Source organism: Molossus molossus, unplaced genomic scaffold (assembly GCF_014108415.1).
Source record: "Molossus molossus isolate mMolMol1 unplaced genomic scaffold, mMolMol1.p scaffold_m16_p_1, whole genome shotgun sequence".
NCBI lineage: Eukaryota > Metazoa > Chordata > Mammalia > Chiroptera > Molossidae > Molossus > Molossus molossus.
The window spans coordinates 199,550,529-199,574,641 of NW_023425344.1; the positions used below are offsets into that span (position 1 = coordinate 199,550,529).

Sequence of the window (24,113 nt, forward strand, 5' to 3'; positions counted from 1 at the left end):
TCAGAAATAATACCACCTGCTGGATGAGGAGCAGTCCAGTGTCCGTAGCCACCGGTCCTGCAGTGCCAGATCCCCTTCAGAGCAGAGATAAACGGAACCTTGGCCGACGCTGTGTGTGGAAAGGACAAGAGGAAATTGGGAAGTGGCTGTATTTCTAGGCTTAGTATTCATAACCAAAGGGGCATGGCGCCATGGTTTTGTTTGTCGTTTTCTGATTTGATCACAACACCCCCTCCTCGCCATGTCTCCCCTGTCCGTGGCTGTGACAGGATTCGGGTTCCCTGTGGAGTTCTGCCACACAGTCACTTGTGAGCCGCTGCTCACAGCCTTCGGTGGCCCCGGGGCCTCTGTAGCTGGACCCCAACTCACCATTCTAACATTGTTTCCTACCATTTCCTGCAGAATCTCTGGCCAGCCAGCCTTTCAGCTGATCCATCCTCACTTTCCAGCTTTGATTCAGAAAAGACCCCTGGCTAGAACCCTCTTTTCCCCGTCAACCACCCTCTTCCCTTGGATGCCAGATCCTGCTCTCAGACGGGGTGGAGACGGGAGCCTCCAGAGGCACTACAGTGTTATAGCTCAGTGCGCAGGTGCATGCAGACGTGGTGGGGGTTCATCGAAGACTTACTCCTTAAGTTAACCAGGGAGCAGGTTCAATTTGTATATAAATGCGTATCCAGCTTAGACCCCGACAGAACACACAGCTAGGTACTCAGCTGTGCCCCAGAATTATCTTGTGAACATTCCCCACATCATTAATAGCCCTTGTAACATGTTTTAAAGCTCTTTTTAAAAACATATATATCTGGGGTACTTGCCAAGCCTGAATTCCAGCCTTGAGTGGACTCGGGTGGTGTGGAGGTGAAACAGGAATCACTGGTGTGATTCTGAGGCAGAGGGAGGTTACAGAACCTCTGTCAAGCTCACCCGCGTGTGCCACCACCTGCCCCAGAGTCTGGTGTGTGGTGTGAGGAGTCGTGTGGCCATTTAGCAGTCTGGCCAGGTCGGGTTGGGCAGGTAAGGACTGAGGAGAATCTGGGTTCCTAAGAGGAGTTGTCTACACACCCTGGTATTGGGCCAGGGACTAACCTGGGCTGAGTGGGGGACCCTTCCCTACTGCCTCTAACCAACCTTGGAACCCTTTCAGAGGTTGGTGGGCTTCAAGAATACTTTCTAGCCCTTGACTCTGTCTTGGCTATATTTTTTCACTGTACATGTCAGAGTTCCCAGATCTTGTTTTGTGTCTAACTCCCTCCAAGGCAGGTGACCTGCGACTTGAGGTCAGATGTTTATTTGGCGCTTCAGAGTTGGAGTGCGTACACAGCATATCCTGTGTGAGGGGATGGGAAAGAACTCCGTCTGGGTCCAAAAGAAATCAAACGTGTGCTTTTCTTTTCTCTTCATCATCCTTCATCTATTTTTCATTTGCCAGAAGGCGAGTTCAGAGCCCTCAGGCCTGGTTGCTTCTCTCCAAAAGGGAGTTGTCCCACTTGCGAGATGGTGTGAGGTCAGCGAGCTGGCTTCCACCAGCCTGGCAGCTCCCTGAAGCCTGTGGGGATGAGCTTTCTTGACTCTTGAATTTTGTGACTGGAAGGTTTCTTGAGCCTGTTGAAAGCTGAGCATAGGATGAGGACAGGGCCCTTAGAACTCGAGGAAGGGAGGGGGGAGGGAGGGAGGGAGGGAGGGAGGGAGAGAGAGAGAGAGAGAGAGAGAGAGAGAGAGAGAGAGAGAGATGCTTCTGCAGGGAGCTCCGAGGCCTGGACAGGTGGGACCACAGGTGGGTATAGGAGCAGCATACCTCCTCCTCCTTGGTCTTTCCATCTGTGTCTTGCTGGTACGATTTCCTCGTAAACGGTAAGGTTCTTAGTGGATGGATACATGTAGCATGAAGTTAGAGATGCATTAGACTTGAGAGGGAAAAGCCTAGCTAAACTGAAAATGAGAAGAAAATTGGCTAGTTTAAAAAAATTTGCAGTAAAATAGACATCACATAACATTTAGCATGTTAGTCATTTTTTTTTTTAATTAAAATTTTTTATTTATTTTTGTTACAGATATTTCTCCTTTTTTCCCCCATTGACACCCTCCTCCCCATTCTCCCCACCCCATACCCATCTTTGTTATCTGTGCCCATCGGTTATGTGTACATGCATATAAGTTCTGTGGTTTATCTCTTCCCTCCCCTCCACCACTCCCTCTTCTGAGGGTTGTCAGTCTGTACCCTACTTCCACATCTCTGGGTCTACCCAATTCCTCAGACTGTTATGTTCATTATATTCCACAAATAAGTGAGATCATGTGATATTTGTCTTTCTCTGCTTGCCTTGCCTTGCTTAGGATAATACTTTCCAGGTCCCTCCATGTTGTCTCAAAGGATAAGAGATCTTTCTTTCTTACAGCTGCATAGTACTCCATTGTGTATATGTACCACAGCCTTTTTATCCATTTGTCTACTGATGGACATTTGGGCTGTTTCCAGATCTTAGCTATTGTAAATAGTGCTGCTATGAACATAGGGGCACATATATTCTTTCTGATTGGTGTTTCAGGCTTCTTAGGGTATATTCCTAGAAGTGGGATCACTGGATCAAATGGCAGTTCAATTTTTAATTTTTCGAGGTAACACCATATTGTTTTCCATAGTGGCTGCACCAGTCTGCATTCCCACCAGCAGTGTACTAGAGTCTCCTTTTCTCAACACCCTCGCCAACACTTGTTGTTTGATGATGTGTTGATGGCGGCCATTCTGACAGGTGTGAGGTGATACCTCATAGTCATTTTAATTTGCATCTCTCTGATGATTAGTGATGTTGAGCATTTCTTCATATGTCTCTTGGCCATTTGTATGTCCTGTTTGGAGAGGTGTCTATTTAGTTCCTCTGTCCATTTTTTTAATTGGGTTCTTTGTCTCCCTTTGTTGAGTTGTATGAGCACTCTATATATTTAGGAAATTAACCCTTATCTGATATATCATTGGCAATGATGTTCTCCCTTACAGTGGGTTGCCTTTCCATTTTGATGATTGTATCCTTTGCTGTGCAGAAGCTTTCAGTTTGATGTAGTCCCATGTGTTCATTGTTTCCTTTGTTTCTGTTGCCTTAGGTGATGTATCAGTGAAAATTCTGCTGCGTATGATGTCCGAAATTTTGTTGCCTACATTTTCTTCTAGGATTTTTATGGATTCACGGGTAAAAATATGGAACGTTTCATGAATTTGCGTGTCATCCTTGTGCAGGGGCCATGCTAATTTTCTCTGTATCATTCCAATTTTAGTATATGTGCTGCCGAAGCGAGCCCTGTCATTTTTTAAAAATATGTTTTTATTGATTTTTTTTTTTTTTTTAGAGAGAGAGGAAAGGAGAGAGAGAAACATCCATGTGAGAGAGAAACATCGATCGGCTGCCTCCTGCATGGCCCCCACTGGGGATCTTGCCTCAAACCCAGGCACGTGCCCTGACCAGGAATCGAACTGGGACCTCTCAGTCCATGGGATGAGGCATAATCCACTGAGCCACACCGACTGGCCTTGTTAGTCATTTTTAAGTGTACAGTGGCATTAAGCACACTCACATTGTTTCACAACCTCCATCTCCAGAACATTGTCATTAAACTACAACTCTGCACCCTTTCAATACTAACTCTACCTCCCCCCGGCCCCCAGCAACCACCAGTTTCCTTTCTGTCTTGATGATTTTGTGTACTCTGTACCTTACATAAGTGGACTTATAAAAGATTTGCCCTTTGGTATCTGGCTTGTGTTTAAGTTCACATTTTTCTCGGTTGAGGTTTTCAGTAAGCTCTCTGAGGGAAGTGGAGATGAATGGACTTGACTTTCCTCTCTGGACGCAGCCCTGCCCCTCCCTCTGCCTGTCCTTGTTGTCCGGGGCAGCCGGGCCAGTGCGCTGTTTTAGCTGATCCTCTGGGTGGAATGAGCTGACAGCTGGGGCCCATGAAGTTCGCTTCCAGCTGTTCTCAGGCCTCAGCGTGTTCTTCTGAATGTTGAACTAGGGTTGCCAGATAAAGCACAGGATGCCCAGTTGAATTTAAATCTCAGATAAACAGTGACTAATTTTAGTATAAATAGGTCCCAAATATTACACGGGATATACTTATACTGATGAATTAGTTGTGGTTTCTTTGCAAGTCAAATTTAAACAGGTATCCTGTATTTTTATTTGCTAACCCTGGGCAACCCGTTGGTGAACACAAAGTGGCTGTATGATGGGGGGTGGGAGTATTGGGGGACTTGGCATTGTCAACCTACTTTTGGTAGAATATTCAAAATTTGGACCCTAAAAGTAGGATTTTAAAGTAATAATCTATCTATTGTGTCTGTAGATAAAGAGGCAAAAAGTACCTGCTAGTCAAAATATGACCTGCACATGGCATGTACCCAAAGTGGGAGCCCCGATCCAAGGTTGCTGATGCTTGTGCAGGTTGGCTACCCAACCGCTAGCAGGGGGACTGGCGGGGAGGCAAAAGCTGCATGTCTGCCCGGCCGTGGTCTGTCTGGTTGACTGACCGAGCCAGCTGTCAGAGGTGGTTTTTTGCAGTGTGAAAAACTGAAACTCGACTCTAAGTTTCCCTCTGGTCCCTTCCTGGTGAACGGTCAGAGAGCCTCGCCTTGATTCAGTTTGGTGGTGCTTTGAATCCACTTCCATGTGAGAAGTCAAAGAAATGCAACAGATGCTGAGAGTTTGCCCTGAGTACTCAGGCTGGCAGAGTCATCCTTTCCTCCGTGGGTCGGTCTTCACTGAACACCCCCTCTTGGATTTAGGTCCCTGGGGCTGGTTCGCTTTCTCCCCAGTGTTGTAGTGGACAGAAAAGGATAGTTTTTAGGGTTTGTGAACAGTGTGAGCCCTTCCTGAGCTGCTGATGGGTAGGTGGAGAACATCGGTGTTTGGTGCTAGTCTCCAGGGGTCAGGCCCACCCTGTGATGTGATGGCTGACCCCCAGCAGCCTGAGGGAGCACCGAGGGGCTGCCCGCAGAAGGGCCTCCTGGGCTCCAAGGACAAGGTATACACAACACAGCAACGGCGTACGTACTTTATTTTGGGGTTTGGAAGCCCTAGTAATTTTGTGGTCCATTTTGGCTTTTTCCTTCCCCAAGGGACTGTGCAATATTTAATGACTCACTCTGATTGTACTCCGGATGTTCCCTTCCCACAGTTGTCAGTTTGTAGGGCACTCCTCACGCCAGCGTGTGTGTGTGTGTGTGTGGGGGGGGGGGGCAGAAATGGAAGAAGGGAGGCCTCCCGGACCCCGGGGGGGGGGGGTGGGCTTTGATAGCTGCCCCACACACGGGGGAGGCCAGGCCCTGACATTTTAATGCATATGCTTCTGGCATCCAGGCTTACTGGGGGAGTCGGGTTGGCTGTGATGAATGGCAACTGGGGGTCTGTCTCCTGGTTGTCATCACATCTCTGGGTGACTCTCTGGCCAGGAGCCTCAGTGTGAACTTGGGGATCCCAGGTGGAGACACCTTCATGGAGTGTGGGATCTTTTTTAGGTATAATTGTTAGGGTGGGTGTTTGGCAGAAGCCTCTGAGCAAATGTTTCAAAAGTGGGGTGTGCTCTGTCTGCCCTGCCTCTGTGGGACGTCAGCTTGACGCAGGGAGGGCAGGGCGTGGACAAGGCGGGTCTAGTCCTGAGCACTGAAGTCCAGCTCCTTAGTTTGGCATCATGGACCCCAGAAGACTGGTTTCCTTTATTCAGCCCAGGGTAGCCTGGTAAGGACTGAGCTCCGTGGGATAAAGGTCTGAGGTGGCGTCCAGAGCCTTCTTCCCAAGGCCCTCCCTGCCTTCCTCTGACCGTGTGGGACCAGGCTGGGGGCCAGGGGGAGAGAAGAGAGAGCCTCAGCACCTTGTCTTCCCTCCGCCCTCACACCCGCCAGTCCCTTTAGGCAGATTCCTTCCCTGCTTCTGTTTTCCCCCAGGGGCTGACAGAGTCATACATGCTGGGGAGGTATCTGACATAGGAGTGGTGTGTGGGCAGTTATGTCTGTTACTAAGCACAAATAATTTGAGGAAAAGAGGAAGGGAATTAACTGTTTTTAAACCAAACAGCCTTATTTACTGCTTTTTTTTTTGAGGGTCTGTCGTGGGCAGAGGGTTATGGCATCTGGTGAGAGAGACACAGAAGCAGTGAGACCCTGCCTCCGCTGCAGGGTCTGTGATGAGACGGGGCAGGGTCCAGTTCGGGGAGGGGCACCCAGCAGGGGAGGGGCAGGGCCGGGCGGGACCTCGGGGGTGCAGGACCTGCCGCTCCAGGGCCCTGAGAGTTCTGCGAGGCGTCAGCAGACCCAGGGCGTCCGGGTGGCAGAGGCGCGTGAGCAGAGACCGGAGGGGGGAAGGCACAGCGGGAGGAGATCAGGTGGCACAAACGTTGTGAAAAGATGGCGGCTGTGAACTGGATGGGGTGGGATTTTCTTCTTCTTTTTTGCCACTTGTCAAGTTAGTTGTCAGTTAGCAAACTTCAACAAAGAGTAAGCTATACTCTGTCCCTGTATGTCAACTCCTGCAGGCACCGCTGGACTGGAGCGCCATCTGGAAGGCCGCCAACAGCCGTGGGGGCCAGCTCGCACAGCGGGTCGCCAGGTCCCTCGTCCCCGGCTGCCTTGCTCTTCTTGCTGTTTGTCACCCTCTTCTCCTAACACCCTCTCTCCCTTTGCCTCTGGGATCCTTACTGCAGTGACCCCTCTTCTCCTGGGACTGCTCCCTTTCTGCCATCCCTCCTGCTCCTGCATGGATCTACATTCCCCCAGGTCCAGGGGTGTCGCGGCTGGTGCTCTGCTTTTTGGCAACTCCCTTGTTCATAGCATTGCAGCCCAGCTCCTGGGGATTAGGTCTCTGCAGTTGTGGGACCCTAAAGCTCAGAGAACTGAAGATCTCATTCCATAAACATCCATTAAAGCCCCCTCTGCATGTAGGCTTCAGGGGAGATAATACCAGCAGCCTGGGATCAGATCACCCCATCAATACCTGCTTCCCCTCCAGCCCTCTGTTTGCAAAGGCACCACCCCTCGAAAGCTCTGAATAACATCTAAGTATCTAGGAAGGCTAAAGTCCTCCTTGTCCTTTTCTGTACCTTCCAACCATGTCCTTCGCCTCCCCACTTCCTAGTGATCTGACAAGAGCTGAGCAGCTCCAGCGCCCTGGGGGCGGGTGCTTTTGAGCAGCTCCTCCCCACAGTGCAGAATGCAGGGTTGAGCCCCAGGGATTTGTGTGTGCTCTGGGTCTGCGTCTTGCACAGGCGACTTTGAATTTGACACCCTTGTCACATAGCCAGTGCCTGGAAACCCTGAAACTATTCCTGGTATTCATGATGCACGTTGGGTAGCGTTGGTGGTATTTATAGCACTCCCCAAGACGAGTTATTGCCAAAGGAGGTAGTGACACTTATCAGGTGCAGTGCAGGAGACGGGGCTGAGCACACGCTTCTTCTGGCTAATTTTAGATTCCCAGTGTTGGGGACGGGAACGAGGGCTTATCACATAGTCAGGGTGCTTTCGGAGGCTCTGATCTCCCTGGGAGACTGGAAGGACAGACTTTTATGGCCATTTCTGTCAGTGGGGCTTGGCATCGCCCCAGGGTATTGTTGGAGACATTGTCTCACTGCCCAGCTCTTCCTAGCTGTGTCCCCTCCTTCTGTCCTCTGGCAGGGTAGAGGGTGTACAGGGCTCCTTGACATCCTAGCGTTAGGTCACGAAGCTGTGAGGTGGCGGTTCAGGGTGGGAGATGGTTTGACGGTAGGATGTCATGCCTCAGAAACTAAGTCTTGCAGCCTGTGAATATATGACCTGCTGTCTAGCTTGCCCATGGCACTGTCTACCCTTGGCAAAGGGGGATCTCCTTGGGGTTTCCTGGAGATTTTTGAGCTGCAAATTCTTTAAGACAGACATGGCTGACTGCAGAGGAGCTGGGCCTTGTGTTCCTTGGGGGTTAGACCTCACTTTTCAAATGACCTGCCTCCCAGGTAGACGGAGTTAGTGGGGCAGGCGGCTGGCTGGCTGGCGTTGGTGCTTTCTGTTGTCATTCAATGATAAAGCCATGACAAGCTGAGGGACCTGACAGAGGGAAGGTGTGCGGGCGTGTGCATAGACCAACGCTTGCCTGCACTTTTGTGGGGCTAGTTGCCAGGTGAAGGAGCCCTGGGCTGGCTCGAGGGAGGGTAGCCAAGTCACATTTTACCACTTCACTGCTTGGCGTCGGGCAGTTCTCTCTCATCTGTTCCTTCCTGCTTGGAGTAGCCAGGATAGACCCCCTATTCTTTCCTTTCATGTGGTTATCCTTATAGTGCCTTTTGATGTGGGTGGGTTTATATCTAGGAGGAGTATTTCAGATATGTTTTGATTTGCTTTTTCTAGTGCATCTGTTCCTTGAGTAAAGAGTTACTGGGGTTCTCTGTGGGACCAGCTTTGTGCCAGCCCTGGGGTGACAGCAGGGAGCAAGAGGAGCAAGGCTTGGTTGGGGGAGTGCCAGGGAGAGGGGGCAGCTATTGTGGATGGGCCTCTACAGAGATGACAGTCAAACAGCCTTGACGGGTGAGAGCCAGCCAGCCCGGTGACGGCCTGGGGAAGGTGTACTCTTGCAGAGGGAGGAGCATGGGCAGAGGCTCCGATGGCGGTACCTGCTGGCTCAAGGGTGGCCTGGTCAGCATGGAAAAGTCCAAGAGTTGCCCTGGCTGATTTGGTTCAGTGATTAGAGCATGGGCCCATGGACCAAAGTGTTGAGGATTCAATTCTGGTCAAGGGCATGTACCTGGGTTGCTGGTTGGGGTCATGCAGTCGGGGTCATGTAGGGGGCAGTTAATCTCTCTCACTTTGACATGTTTCTCTCTTTCCTTCCCTCCCTTCCACTGTCTCTAATAAATAAATAAATGGAAAAATACCCTCTCGTGAGTCTTGATTAACAAAAAAAAAAAAAAAGTCCAAGTGTTGGCTAGACCCTACCCAAGCTAATGAAGTAATGGCCTGGGACACTTTTCTTCGTGGGAGTCAGGAGGGGGATGTTTTTTGGTCTTTTAAGTGCAACTAATGATAGAAGGAGCCTGCTGTGGATTGTTGCACAGAAGTCCCCAGGGAGGGCCAGGCGACATGCGCTGTGACTACGCTCTGTGCTGTCCGCAGCCGGCGCTTGGTCTCCTGAAAGCCCGTGAGGTCCAGGTAAGGGAAGCCGTGGAGTTGGCTGGCCAGTCCCTGCGTTGGTAGGGAACCAGCAGTTGTTTTGGAAACCAGCAGTGCTCATTGGGCTCCTGGTGTTTAGCCAGTGACTCATCTTCCCAGTCCCTCAGGATCCAGCTTCCCAGCCTGGGAAATTACTAGGCACGGATGACAGAGACGTGGGGTGCCTCGGGGGTGCAGGACGCCTGCTCAGGCAGCGGGGGCACTCTGTCTTTAGGAGGAGGGTGGGGTGGTTCTGGAGGCAGGAAGAAATGGCCCTGAGCTGTGGCTCTTGCCAGTTGGTCCGGCCCCCTTTGCGGCACCATCGAATGCAAAGCCAGCCTGGTGCCAGGCTCTGGTGGGAATGGGGACCACATGGAGGCTGCAGGCTGGACAGCATCCTCTGGTGACTTCTCTCTCTTTCTTGTAGAGCCTTGTGTCTCATCTTTAATTAAAATGCCCTTGTTAGGAAATCTTCTAGCTCTGGTGAAACACTCTCCTGACCGCAGAGCAGACGCCCCCAGGAGGAGGGAGGATGTGGAAGGAGACACTCAGGCAACTTCAGACTCCAAGAACCCTCTCTGTGTTGTGCAGCCCGGCGGATGGCCGTGGCCACGGGAGCCCTGTGGCTGGTTGGAGTAGTGGTTCCCCTTCAGGACGGGGGTGCCTCTTGCCTTTCCCCCAGCCCCACGGCTCCGGTAACCCTTTTCTGAACTTCTATGGATGTTTTGGTAGCATTTCTTTCCACGTCATCATGTTATTAGTGAGTAAGGAAGATAAAAGCTTTTCTGTATTTAACAGACCACTTAACACTGTGCCTCTTTTGGAGCAAGGCGCGAGCCACCCACCGACTTCCCCTCTTTCTGACCCCACCTCTGGTGGCTGAGGAATTGTGAGGCGCACTCTGGTATTCCCCTCAGGAGCCCTCCTCCCTCTCTCCCTCCTTCCCTTCAAAAATCACTGTTCTGTTTTTGGATATGGGTGCCTGGAGGCAGGGTTATTAATTTACAGGTCCTGTGAGTCTCAGCCGTGACCTCCCTGGCTGGTGTCCCCTGGTGGGTTTTCCTCCTGCTGGAACCCCGCCTCCATCCTGCTCCCCGCTGGGCTTCTCACAGTCCTCTGGCCCTGGCACTCCGCACGAAGTTGCTGAGTAAGAAAAGCCTTCGACTTTCCTGGTAGTTTTCCCTTCGGTTCTCACACAAATCTTTATTTCCTGGCAAATGTGAAACTATGTAGAAAGCAAGTTTGCTTCACGGGGACTTTAGTCACCTCCAGGGAGGTACCTTTTAGCCCTGTTACGTTTTGTTATCGTGATTTAACTACATTTTAAGGGTTGTCTCTATTTGACTATATTAAAGGGACACCTGACTTGGAAGATGAAGCTATCGAGAAGTGTGCGTCAGCCTGCTAGGGAACCCAGCTACTTCCCCTGCACTGAAGCCATGAGAGAGATGGTGTGATGGAGGAGCACTTTGCTTCTTAGCAGCTGAGTATCAGGCATTCTTGGAAGGTCTGATGAGCTGCTCATTTTAAATGCAAATGTTTTGCACAGTTAGAAGGAACATGGAATTGTTCTGGCTCCCAGCGCTCACTCCACATTTTTGCCATTCCTCCTGATGGCCGAGGGGAGGGCTCATGACTAAATCCTTCAGCATCTTTATTATGATTTCAGATTTGTACTTGCTGAGAGAAAGCCTTGCTCCGGGACATTAACCCACTGTTGCCATCTGTACAGTTTTCACTAGTCTTCCCCCCCCCCCCCCCACTTAAATAATCTTTAGATTTTCTGTCTCATTTGCTTGATAGATATACTGGGAAACTTATGAGTGGATGGTGCTGGTTTTTTTGTATATTTTTTTGAGGGCAGTGAAATGTGTCAAACTGTTTAGTTCTTAGCAGGGGTGTGTGCTGTTGCTTTTTAGCTTTAGAAGCTCTGCTTCCCTCTCATTTCTCTTTCAGGTGTCTTCTCCCACTTTCCCCGTTAGCCAGCTGCTCTGCCTTCGCTGCTTGGGATCGGGGGCATCTGTGAGCATGTGTCATGGAGACAGTGGGATGCCCACGCAGCATGGCTGGGCAAGTGGCTTGCTGTTGGAGGGAGGGAGGGAGAGAGAGAGACAGAGAGAGAGAGAGAGAGAGAGAGAGAGAGAGAGAGAAAGAGAAAGTGTGCACATCAGTAAGCAATGATGAATTTACAGAGGAATTTAAGATGTTAGTTTTCTCCCCTAGGCAGACAAGTTATTTTCCTTTTCCTGAAAGTGAGAATTTTACTTGTAAAATAACTCCTGTGTTCTGTGGGTGTAGAGACCCCCGGGTTGTATATGGAGGGGTTCAGCTTCTCAGCTAAGCTGGTCTCTCTCCTCTCTCATGGCAATTGTGTATACGACTGGAGCCAGTAGAGAAGGTTTGGGGAATGGCAAGGGGGTAGCATATTTCTCTATCCCCAAAACAATGGCTGAGTCTCCCCCTAAGCTGGGTGGTGGGCTGATTTATGGTTGCCAAGTATTATGAAAATGCAAAAACCTTATACAGTAGTTCCCCCTTATCTGTGGGTAATGTGTTCTAAGACGCCCCCCCCAGATACCTGAACCCAGATATGGTACTGAACCCGTTTATACTATGTTTTTTCCGATGCATACCAATTAGAGAGTAATAGTAACTAATAATAAACCAGAACAATTATAACAATTTACTGTAATTAAAGTTATGTGAAATGTGAACTCTCAAAATATCTGGAATTTCCCATTTAATATTTTTGGACCGCGGTTGACTGCGGGAACTGAAACCACAGAGAGGGGAGAGGAAGTACTTACTGTGTATTATTGAGTGCGGTTCAGTCGTGCTGTTTTCTAAAATTCTGTTGTGAAGCTGTTTGTTTTCTTTTTTGCATATGCATTTTGTGTAGCAGAATATAGAATTCAAAATGAAGTCTCCATTTCTGTCCTTAGTTAGTTGACTGCATAGAATCACTTAGAGTTGGGAGCAGAGCGAGTCCAGCAACTCTCTGCTCTTCATTTCTGTGGCCTGGGAGGCCACTGGAGACTTTGGTGGGTGGTGACGTGGAGGAACAAGTTGTGTTCAGCGTGGCTCCTCCTTCCGGGGGAATGTGACAGGGCTGAGAGAAGCCTGGGGGGAAATGCCCCTGGTCAAGGCTGTTAGGGTGAGAGACAGGAGCCCCCGGCTTGCAGAGCTGCCGGGCTGGACGGCTTCGAGAAGTCATGGCTGAATCCAGTCTGGAGGCCACAAAATCTCTAAAGCAGGCCCACCTCTCTACTTAGTGACGGCGAACCAGAGACCCAGGAATTCAGGGGCAACATCCACACCGAACTTCCCACAAGGGGACGAAGGAGGACTCACAACTTTGCCCCTGTGTTCTCTCGGCTTCCTGGATTTAAGTAAGGGTTCTCAACCTCGGCTCCACTGACATGTTGAGCTGGACGATTCTGTGTGGTGGGGACTGTCCTGTGCATCAGCATTTTTAGTGCCATCCCTGGCCTCTCTGTCCTCTTGATGCCAGTAGCATCACCCCTTCCTTCAGTTGTGACAGCCAGAAACGTCCCCAGATGTTGCCAGATGTCCCCTGAGGGGGGAAATTGCTCCCTGTGGAGAACTACCACTTGAGAGGAACAGGGTGTCCCTTGGAATTCATAAACACAACTTTTGTATTAGCATGACCCTTTCCCCGTTTACTTTCAAATGTGAGGTATACAGCCAAGACTGGCTACTGCAGCTCGCAGAGTGGACACCCTGGCTCAAAGGCCATTTCTGGGAAAGTGGTCCACACAGTTCTGAACTGAACGGCACTGTGGCTGGGACGACAGCTTGTCCTCGAACAGATTTGATTCTGATTTTTCTTTTAGATTTTGGATGGTGATAACTTGTCTCCACTAAACAGCTTGCACTTTTCTTTTTTTTTTTATCCTCATCCGAGGATATGTTTTGTTTTGTTTTTATTGATTTTGAGAGAGAAAGGGAGGGAGGGAAGGAGGGAGCGAGGAAGGGAGGGAAGAAAGGGGAAAGAGAGAGAAACATGGATCAGTTGCCTCCCATATGCACCCCAACTGGAGACTGAATCTACAACCTAGGTGTATTCTCTGATGGGGAGTCAAACCCACAACCTTTTGGTGTGTGGGAATACGTCAACCATTTGAGGCATCTGGCCAGGGCAGCAGCTTGTACTTTTCATTTTAGCCAATGGGTGAGAAGTCAAAATACTCTGAAGGCCAAGGGAATTTTGATAATCTGAAACCAGTCATTTTGTGAACCTTGTGTTACACTTGGAAGAGAACACTCATCAATTTAAAGCTAGAGCAGATGTGTCGGTAGGTTTTAACGTGGGCCATGACTGGATGAGTTAAGGGGTGGCTGTGAATTGATGGGTGCGAAGGGGTAAAAAGCCCCAGACTGAGAGGCTGGAGACCTGGGTTCTACACCTGGGCCTGCCTCCAACTCTCTTGGTCAAGTCCCCAAACATTCGGGCAGTAGGTTTCTCATCTGTAGGAGGAAGGGCAGAGCCAAGACTCCTGCTTCCTGGACAGGGGTGAAGTGCTGGTGGTGAGCTGGGATAAACCTGAGACACTCTTTGGGGCCTTGATTTTGCTCAGGGAATTTGGAAGACAAAAATTATTTTAATATGAAAGCAAGTGTGCACCTATTGAATAAGTGCAAAGTTTTCATTTAAGCTAGAAGGTAGAACTTCATAAATAAAAGGGGGGCATCTCGTGCTTGCTGTGAATGACTTCCCAGTGCCAGGTGGTCCACCCAGGTCTGTCTGGAGGGATTCGGCAGGAGTGCTTTTGATAAATGATGAGCCTGGGATCTCCAAAGTTACTTTTACTTCCAAAATTTCTGTTTGGAGCAAACACATACATCTTTGGTGTACAATCTTGGAGAAGTTCACACGCCCATCACCCGGAAAATGGATGATAATAATAAAGGTTGTTTAGCCTGTAAAAATGCAGGTGAAGTTTTCCCCCCTTCCTTTGGTTTATATGAGAAAGCTTTTGGCTTCCATTCTGGAGTGTGATTCTGTAACTAAAGCAGAAAGGGGGATGAGTCTCCTGCTGTTGTGGAACCCTCAGGGCTTATGCCTGTTACCTAATAATTTACCTAATCTAAGAAATGTGCCCGAGGAGGTAGCGTGCTAAATTCATCTTTGAAATGCCTCACCACAGAATGAATGGAGACAAGGGGGCCGGCCCAAGGGTCAGAATTCAGATGTAATCTGCCATCCCTTAACAGCTGGGATTTACTTAGCGAGCGATATTAAGACACTTCATCTAGTCGCTTTTTGTTCTGAAATTATTTAATGGTGCAAAGGAGTTGTTTTTTGATGTTGATGTTCCTGACGGCTCTTGACAAACTCACCTTAAGGGCCTCAGATGGGAAGTCCTGTGCCGTCTGGTTTCTGGAGAAGAAGGTGGTCAGCACGGAGCACCTATGAATAAAGCGGTTGTTGAGGAAAGGCTCCATTAGCCAGTTGTCACCATTGCCTTTTGTGAGGCAACTTGACCCCATGATATAATAAAGATAATTTATAATGTTTTATGGAAGCAGGAATGGGTAGTAGTAGGGTTTTTCTTTGTCTTCTCTTGGCATGTAGTTGAAACAGAGCTTGGACCAAATGAGAAACATTTGTGTTTGGGGGGAAAAAAGATTCCAGAGGCTTCTTGATTAAGGTCAAATATTGTTTCCTTATTTTATTTGGAGCATGTAAGCAGACTTATCTGGGACGCGCATTAACAACATTGCCGCGTCTGTCTGTTCGCAGGCAAATGCATTTTTTGACCTTAGGGATTTGTCTAAATTCTAGACCCACGTAACATATGCAATGAAGAAAAAACGCGTGAGTTGATTTGGTTCAAAGGAAATATATGGCTTTGGTGTAATTTGTAAGTTTAGTTCCTTTAACAGTGCTCCTTACTCAGAAGCAGTGTCCCGCATCACGAGACATGAGGCTGACTCCAAGGTGCCGGCTTTCTTCAGTAGGTCCCAGAGGAGTGCTGAGTTTGCCGAGGAAGGCTAGTTGTTTGTCCCTGGGACATAGAGTCTGACAGATGGACTAATATGATGGGGTACTTGTGTTGGTGGAGTGTGCAACCCCCGCCCCCCAACAAAACAAAACGAAACAACCCAAAACAAAAATCTGTCCTCTTGCTCAGGCTGTTTGTGTGCTTGATTGGATTCTGGAATTGGCACCCAGAATGTCACCTCACAAGGACCTTTGAAACGCTAAGGCATGGGCATTTCTTAGGTGCTTGAGTCCTCACTGTTGCCGGGGTTTATGTGGGATGCTATGTAGGGGACAGGGATAAAGGTGCGGGATCCTTGCCTGCCAGGAACTCAGTCTAGGGTGAGGGGCACACAGAAGCTGGACTCTCTGGTATGAGGTCTCTCTCAGTGGGACAAAGGCTCGGGCATGTCGGGGAAGGAAAGACATTTTTATAGGGAGGATCAGGGTGCTCATCTCGGAGGTTGGGCAGTGTGATCTGGGCTGGGGGGAAAGGAAGGTTTACATCAGAGGAGGAGGTTGACTTTCCTGGGAGGAATGACTTGGGCACAGACCCCAAAGTGGGTGAGTAAAAGGCAGGATGTGGTGGGGTGGGGAGACTCCCAGACACACTCTTGGGACTGGTTTGTGGTTCATGGAGTGTGTGTGTATCTGTGGGAAGAGGCTGAATCAGGGGAAGTCAGGTGGGGGTCTCAGCGTACAGGGCCTCATATCCCGAGGTAAGAAATTAGAACCGTATCCTGAGTGCAGTGGAGAAGGAAGAAAGGAAGTAGCAAAGGCCGTGCTGTAGGGAGCGCAGAGGCCCCAGGAGGAAGGAAGAGAAGGCCTTCGAGTCTGATTCACGTCTGATTCCACGTCTTCCTGCTGCCGCCCGGACTGATTGATGGGGGAAGCTGGGCTGCTCATGGAGCCTGAGCCTTTGGGAAGACTGTTGAATTTTCTCTTATATCTTTATTACAGAATGTGAAATATCTTTATTTCTGAATGTGAAATCATAGTGTTATGCTGGACTTGGGTCCAATCACACCCTTCCTTCTCCCCAGCCTCTTACTTGTTTTCACTACCTGCAAAGTCCTCTATAAAGAATTACCTTTCACCCTCGTCTCACCCTTTCCTTACCGTCAGTTCCGGGGTGCCCTGTGTAGGGTGCTGGGGTGCCAGCAGGAAGGGGAAGACCTTGCTGTCAGGGAGCTCCCGGCTGAGCCCTGAGCAGAGAGGATTCTGGGACAGGGTGAAAGACAGGGTGGGGGGTTCCCTGCGGCGGGAATGATGGGAGAGCTGTAGAGGGGGTGCTGGGTGGGGCAGTGGCTACATCACCACCCGGCTGTGGGAGGTGATGCAGATTCCTGCCTTCGTACGTGACTTACCGTTTCTTTGAAACGGCATAGCCTCTAAGAATGGCAAATTGTTGTTGTTTCTTACCCCCTAACCCTACCCTGGAACCAGAGTGGGGCAGGACGCAGACTCTCTTACTGTGTTGAAGTCCTTCAAGGGATCCTTAGTCTATCTATATCTATAGTATTCGCCTATAGAATAAATTAATCATGCCCTGGAAATTTTTTTTTTTTACTGTTTTAAAAATGTATGTAGGGGCTATTGGGATTAATTAAAAATTAATTCACGTAAGAGCTTTTTTGTCTTGATATCTCCTCTCTGAGGACACCAGAAGTACAACTATTGTATGTATGTGTTGGGGCTGGTGGTGAGGGATGGGAGGGTGTGTCTGCCAAACTTTTTGACCTTGAAAGTACCACCTGCCCCTCTCCCAGCACGTAGCCCAGAGCCTGGCACCTGGGTGTGTGCCGGACAGATGAAGTGGGGCAAACGGTCAGGGCGCAGGAGCAGAGCTCCCATGGGGCTCGTCCACACACCCCGCGGCCCCGTAGGACTGCATGCTGACTCCCGCTGCCCTGGTGCCGAGGGTGGGAGGCACCGCGAGACCTGGGGCTTGCGGCTTTCCTGCCCGTGTTCTCCCGGGAGCATGAGAATCAGTAGGTTTAGTGCCGTCTGGTGCCCCAGAGATGCAGGCCTGTTACTGGAGGGTCCACTTTCAGTCCCGACCTAGGCCCTTGATGTAAAGGAACTCTTTTGGACACAGTGACTAATGCCCTTAGGATAAGCCATGGTCTCACATCTCACAGGGAGTTTCAGCCCCCTCCTTGGCTGAGGGGCCCTGTCTGTGGATTGTCTGGGTTAAACATCAAAACCTGCCTCTGGAATCTGTTTCCTGGCTTGGCCATCCTCCCAAATGGGTCCCCCAGGGTGGAAACAGTGAGCACTCCGAATTTGAGAAGGCTCCCACTTAGGCACAGTCTCACTGGGAAAGGGGCATGAGATCATTGTGTTCCCATGTTGGTTTCTGAAACCCTTTGTCTTTCTGGAATGGGCAGGCCTCGACTTTTCCTGAGCTCATGCTGATGGTTTCCCTGTAAGCTATTGTTTGAGTCAATCACCATGAACGTTGGGCTTGCATGTGCATGTGTACACTCCTGTGAAAGCCCACAGACACTCATGTTCACAGTCACACTCATCACACACACACACACACACACACACACGCGCGCGCGCGCGAAAGCAGTGCCCGTCTTGAACTCAGCAGAGATGGCAGTATCCAGTGGGATGTTTTACTTTTGAAGGTGACTTTAGAGAGTGGGTCTGTATTTTTAATTTGGCTTTTGCTTTTTTATTTTTATTTTTTAAACTGCAGACTTGCGTTAGAGTAGAAGAGACCATTAGCTAGAGATGAGGGACCACAGTATTCCCTTTACGTGCCGCGGAGCACTCTCAGTCAAGCCTGCACAGGGTGTGGGTGCAGGCTGTCCCAAACCAGGTTAAAACATTGTTTGATGTCATGTTGTTTATGTTTGATTGTTGTAACAAAAAATAAAAACGACAGCTTTGTCTGCTAGTGAGATTACAAAGAAAGGGTCTTTGCATTAATACTTTGGCATACTCTTGCTCAAATTATTAGGGAAGAAGAAGACTTTTCTTATTTGGTCAGGATAATATTGGTAAGTAGGTGGCAAGGGCTAGGAATCGAGACTTACTGGTTATGTCCCCATACACTTCACCTGCTTTTCTGGCCAGCGGAGGACGACCAGTCACTGAATGAGCAGAATTCTCCCGAGGGAGGTACTGATGAGGCACCTGAAAGAAGATGGGAGGAACCCCAGCCTGCATCCACCTGAGGGAGGAGGTGCCCAGATGGTCCTCTGAACTCTGCAGAAGTGTCTGGGCCTCTGCTCCTGTCTTAGCCGTTTAGGAAGATGTACTGATTGTTGTTCACGTAAAGGAATGTGCCACAGGAAACAGGCCTGCAGGGCGTGTGAGGGGAGAGACCAATGGGTTCTTGAAACCCAACACCAGCTTTTCCCAGAGTGACAGGAGGTCACTGTGGCCTCAGCCCAGAGCACAGGACTGTCCCAGGGCGTGGACTTTTAAAAATGAAATGTATTTATAGATGGTGCCCCTGGGGCCAGAATTTACAACTGTTCCTTGTGGGCCCCACCCCTTGACCAGGACGGGCTCGCTCTGCAGTGTTACTGGTGTGTCTTAAGCTGGGGCTGGGAACTCCTGGAGGTCCCTGTCACTGATCAGAATCTATCACTTAATTGCTTTACTTTGACATACATATATGAGTATATAAAACGTATAGGTATAATTTGAAGAGTTAAAAAGAACTAGATTAAGAAATCAAGAGGTGACAAGTGTCTCAACTTTTCTTTAATCTTTGTTGTTGAAAGTATTACAGATGTTCCCCTCCTTTCCCCCCATTGACCCCCTCCCACCCTGCTCCTGCCTTCCCCACACTATCATCTGTGTCCATTAGTTATGTTTATATGCATACAAATTCTATAGTTTCTCTCTTCCCTCTCTCCCATCCCTCTGAGGTTTGTCAGTCCCCTACTTCTATGTCTCTGGATCTGTTTGGATCATCAGCTTATTTTGTTCATTATGTTCCATGCATAAGTGACATCATGTGGTACTTGTCTTTCTCTGACTGGCATATTTTCTTACTTTCTTACAGCTGCATAGTACTCCATTGTGTATATGTACCACAGCTTTTTTTATCCACTCATCTACTGATGGACCCTTGGGCTGCTTCCAGATCTTAGCTATTGTAAATAGTGCTGCTATGAACATAGGGGTGCATATATTCTTTCTGACTCGTATTTTGGGCTTCTTAGGATATATTCTGAGAAGTGGAATCACTGGGTCAAATGGCAGTTCCATTTTTAATTTTTTGAGGAAACGCTGTATTGTTTTCCAGAGTGGCTGCACCAGTCTGCATTCCCACCAGCAGTGTACTAGAGTCCCCTTTTCTCCACACCCTCACCAGTACTTGCTGTTTAATGATTTGTTGATGACAGCCATTCTGGCAGGTGTGAGGTGATACTTCATAGTTGTTTTAATTTGCATCTCTGATGAGTAGTGATGTTGAACATTTTTTTCATATGTCTCTTGGCCATTTGTATGTCCTGTTTGGAGAAGTGTCTATTCAGGTCCTCTGCCCATTTTTTAATTGGATTGTTTGTGTTCATTTTGTTGAGCTGTATGAGTACTTTATATATTCTGGGTATTAACCCCTTATCTGATGTATTGTTGGCAAATATGTTTTCACAGAGAGTGGGTTCCCTTTTCATTTTGATGCTGGTTTCTTTTGTTGTGCAGAAGTTTTTTGGTTTGTTGTAGTCCCATTTATTAATTTTTGTTTGTTTGTTTCTCTTGCCTTAGGCAAAATCAGTGAAAATTCTGCTGTGTGTGATGGCTGAGATTTTGCTGCCTATATTTTCTTCTAGGGTTTTTATGGTTTCACGGCTTACATTTAAGTCTTTTATCCATTTTGAGTTTGTTTAAGTGTATGGTGTAAGCTGGTGGTCTAGTTTTTTTTTTTGCATGTACCTATCCAATTTTCCCAGCCCCATTTATTAAAGAAGCTGTCTTTATTCCATTGTATGCCCTTTCCACATTTGTCAAATATTAATTGAACATAATGTCTTGGGTCAATTTCTGGGTTCTCTGTTCTGTTCCATTGATCTATATGCCTGTTCTAGTGGCAATACCGCCCTCTTTTGATTACAGTAGCTTTGTAGTATAACTTGATATCCAGTATTGTGATCCAACTTTGTTCTTCTTTTTCAAGACTGCTGTGCCTATTCAGGATATTTTTGTTTCCATATAAACTTTTGGAGTATTTGTTCTAGATCTGTGAAATATGCCATTGGTACTTAAATAGGGATTGCATTGAATCTATAAATTGCTTTGGGTAGTATGGACATTCTAATGATGTTGATTCTTCCAATCCATGAGCATGGTGTATGCTTCCACTTTTTTATATCTTCCTGTATTTCTTTTTTTAGTTTCCTGTAGTTTTCTGAGAATAGGTCTTTTACCTCCTTGGTTAAGTTTTTTCCTAGGTACCTTAATTTTTTTGTTGCAATGACAAATGGGATTGTTTTTTTACTTTCCCTTTCTAAGTGTTCATTATTGGTGTATAAGAATGCATTGGTTTCTGGATGTTAATTTTGTATCCTGCTACTTTGCTGAATTCATTTATTAAATCTAGTAGCTTTTTGATGGAGTCTTTAGGGTTTTCTATGTACAATATCATGTCATCTGCGAATAATGAGTTTCACTTCTTCCTTTCCAATTAGGATCCTTTTTATTTTTTCTTCTTGTCTGATCACTGTGGCAAAGACTCCCAGTACTGTGTTGAATAAGAGTGGTGAAAGTGGGCATCCTTGTCTTGTTCCTGTTCTGAAGGGAAATGCTATTAGATTTTTCCCATTGAGTATGATGTTGGCTGTAGATTTATCATATATGATCTTTATTATGCTGAGATATAATTCCTGTATTCCCACTTTGCTAAACATTTTTATTAGAAATGGGTTCTGAATTTTGTCAAATGCTATTTCAGCAGTGATTGATGTGATCATACATTTTTTATCTTTCGTTTTGTTTATGTTATGTATCAAATTTATTGATTTGTGAATATTGTACCAGCCTTGTATCCCTGGAATGAATCCCACTTGGTTGTGGTAAATAATTTTTTAATATATTGCTGGATCTGATTTGCTAATATTTTGTTGAGGACTTTGGTATCTATGTTCATCAGGGATTCAACTTTATGTTTTAACCAATCATTGCTTTTCATATTTTTATTACCAATGTATGCATTCCTTAAAATATGTGTGTGTGTGTGTGTGTGTGTGTATTTTTTTTTTGGTAAAGTTTTGGAAATGGAGTACCACACATAAACATAGCTTTGGGAAGCTCCCTGATGAAACTGTTACGCAAAGGATCCCAGGAGATGCTCAGGCTCTCAAATAGTTGTTAGCATTGCTGGCTACAGAGCCGGACTCTCCACCACACATGGGCAAGAAGCCCATTTCCTCACTGGTCCCTGCCCTTGTGTGTCACTTTGTAGATGGGGTTGCCATGCAGAGCCCCATTTACAAAGGGGTTGTAGAAAGTTCAGAGAGTTATAGGAGCAGACTCCTTATAAGATTTTAATTAGGCAAGAGTTCTTAACCAGGGGCACAGAGAGAAATTTCAGGGGGCTCACAAACCCTTTGAAACCGAATGCATTTCGTTCTGTGGGGTGAAAAGTTCCATCATATTTCCTGAGGAGTCTGTGGACCCCCCTTCCCCATAAGGGTAAGGAATAATGTGGCATTGTGGTAGGTTGCGTGTGTTTGTTTTTAAATGAATCCTGGGGCTGTTGAAGATTTCTTGAAATGTGTTTGGTCTGCTAGTGTGTGAGTCTGCGTTGGCTTTTTTCATTGGACTGTGCCTAACTGTTGAAAGGGAAATGAGCAGTAAGTTATCATGAACTGTCCACGGTGGAATCCTTGATTGTGCTGTGGGTGGCCTAGCAGGCTTTGCATTTTTTCTGAAACCTACATCTCCTTCTCTCGACCCAGAGTAACTAGAATGCTAAAGTGGAGGAAAATATTGGATGGTTGTTGTAGTTTCAAAACAAATGACCTCACTTTATGCAAAAGAAACCCTTTTGCTTTATAAATAATAATGGATCTTTGGGGAAACAGATCCAAATGCCCATTTAGTGAGGGTGGGGACAGATTTGTCACTGCTGAAGCTAACTCCCTAGAAACAAAACACAACTATTGTTACGCCAATCTCGTAGTTATTTCCTAAGAAATATGGCCATTTAAAACCACTGACATTCACTGCTTCAAAGTAGGCGAGTCATTATGCTTTGTATAAGCTGACTTAATGTGAGGTACTTGCAGCTTTGTTCCAGCAATGTAAGGGGGTTTGGGGATTCTAGCTGAAAAACACCTTTGATCTCATTCATGCTCTTTTTACAGGCCAGTTGACTGAGGGGTCTGTAAAGCTGGGTATGATCTGCCCACAGTTGCTTCGACTTGTCAGGGTCAGCTGGACCTAGAACCCCAGAGGAAGAGGCAGCTATTTAGATGATTATGGTTTAAATATATAATTAGATGAAGATTAATTTTAAAAACCATAATCAGAAGACATTTCCTAGAGAATTCGCATTTTGATCATCCATTTCATTTTTACAATATGACCCTCGACAAATGTCTTAGCCCACCCCTCTTTGAAATGTACTATTTCCGGGGCTGGGGGCGGGGATGGTTCTGATCTCCAGGATCTGTAACCCGAAAGTATGGAAAAGGAGCTTCCATTTTGGTCTGTGTTGTTCTGTGTATCTCATAAATTCAGAATTTTTAGGTCTTCAGGTTTTTCTCAAAGTTTTAGTTTCTTCTTGTACTCAAACAGTTCTCGGTTTTGTTTTTTTGCTTTTTAAAAATTTTGTTTTTGAAAAAACCCAGGAGTTTCAGTTTGGCTGTTGAAAGTCTTTGGGGATCAAGGAGAGAGAACTAGGGCAATGGCTAAGCTCTGGAACTGCCGGCTGCCTCGCCTCTTCTCGGGTAAGGGCCAGGCAGAATAAGAATAACATTTATTTAGAAACTGAGTTTTATTGAGGAGAGTAATTTACAGGTAAATTTAAGCTTTATAGACTTGGTTCTGTGATTCCGTCCCTGAACCTGCCATTACCCGCTGCTGATTTTGGACAAGGCCTGTTTTCTTTCTGAGTCTTGGTTTTTCACATCTGTAAAGAGAGGGTTGGGCCTGGTTATCTCCAAGGGCCCTCTGCAGCCGTCTGTCTGGACTCCCTGTTGTGGAATTTGAAGAGGAGGCTGTGCTGCAGTGGCCGGTAGCAGGATGGTGCCTGTCCCAAGGCCGCAGGGAGAGGGTTGCCAGTTATGGCACGGCACAGTGCTCTGAGACCACTGACCTCACGTTAACATTTTCCCTTTCACCCTCTGTATACTCTGAACCCCCTCAGTGTCATTCAATGTTGGGAGAATATTGCTCACCTGTCATGTGGCCACCTGCACTGACAACTGTTCTTTCTCCTTTTGCCAGTGCGCTGCTGCAGGCTAACATCTGGACTGCTCTCCTGGACTCTTGGATGCTGGGCTTCCCACATGTTCCTGGACTGACTTGTTGAAAGCAGTGAGTAACCTCCATATTTCTACTTTGCAAGCAACTGTAGACCAGTGGAATCTGAGGGCTGGAGTGGTTGTGGCCAGCAGTCACCACATCCAACCAGATGGGCTGCCTCCCTCACACTGAGCTCCCGGGGCCCTGGTGAGGCAGCTGGACTCCAGACACCGCCTTTCTGCCCTCAGCAGTCGTATGGTCACAGGACCTTCCGAATCTGTCTCTTTGGAGCTTTGTTCCAGCACCAGAGCCAAACGTGATTCTCTGTCTTTACTGGCCTACAGGGAAAGTCTCTTCAGGGTGGCACACTCGTCCCCAGCATGTTCCTCCTCATTCATCAGGTCTTATCTTATTGCCAACCCCTTTTAGAGAGGCCTTATCTGATGACTCATTTAAAGACATCTTCCCCCCAGCCCCAGATACTCTCTCTCTCAGGCCCTTGTGGCATCTCTG

The 24,113-nt window shown here is 47.7% G+C and overlaps 1 non-coding gene across 1 annotated transcript; it reads right to left on the reverse strand.

Moving 5' to 3' along the window:
• Nucleotides 1–3,190: 3,190 nt before the first annotated feature.
• On the reverse strand, nt 3,191–3,297 carry LOC118621190. Its single transcript, XR_004957649.1, has one exon. It is a non-coding gene; the product is annotated as a U6 spliceosomal RNA (small nuclear RNA).
• Nucleotides 3,298–24,113: the final 20,816 nt, after the last annotated feature.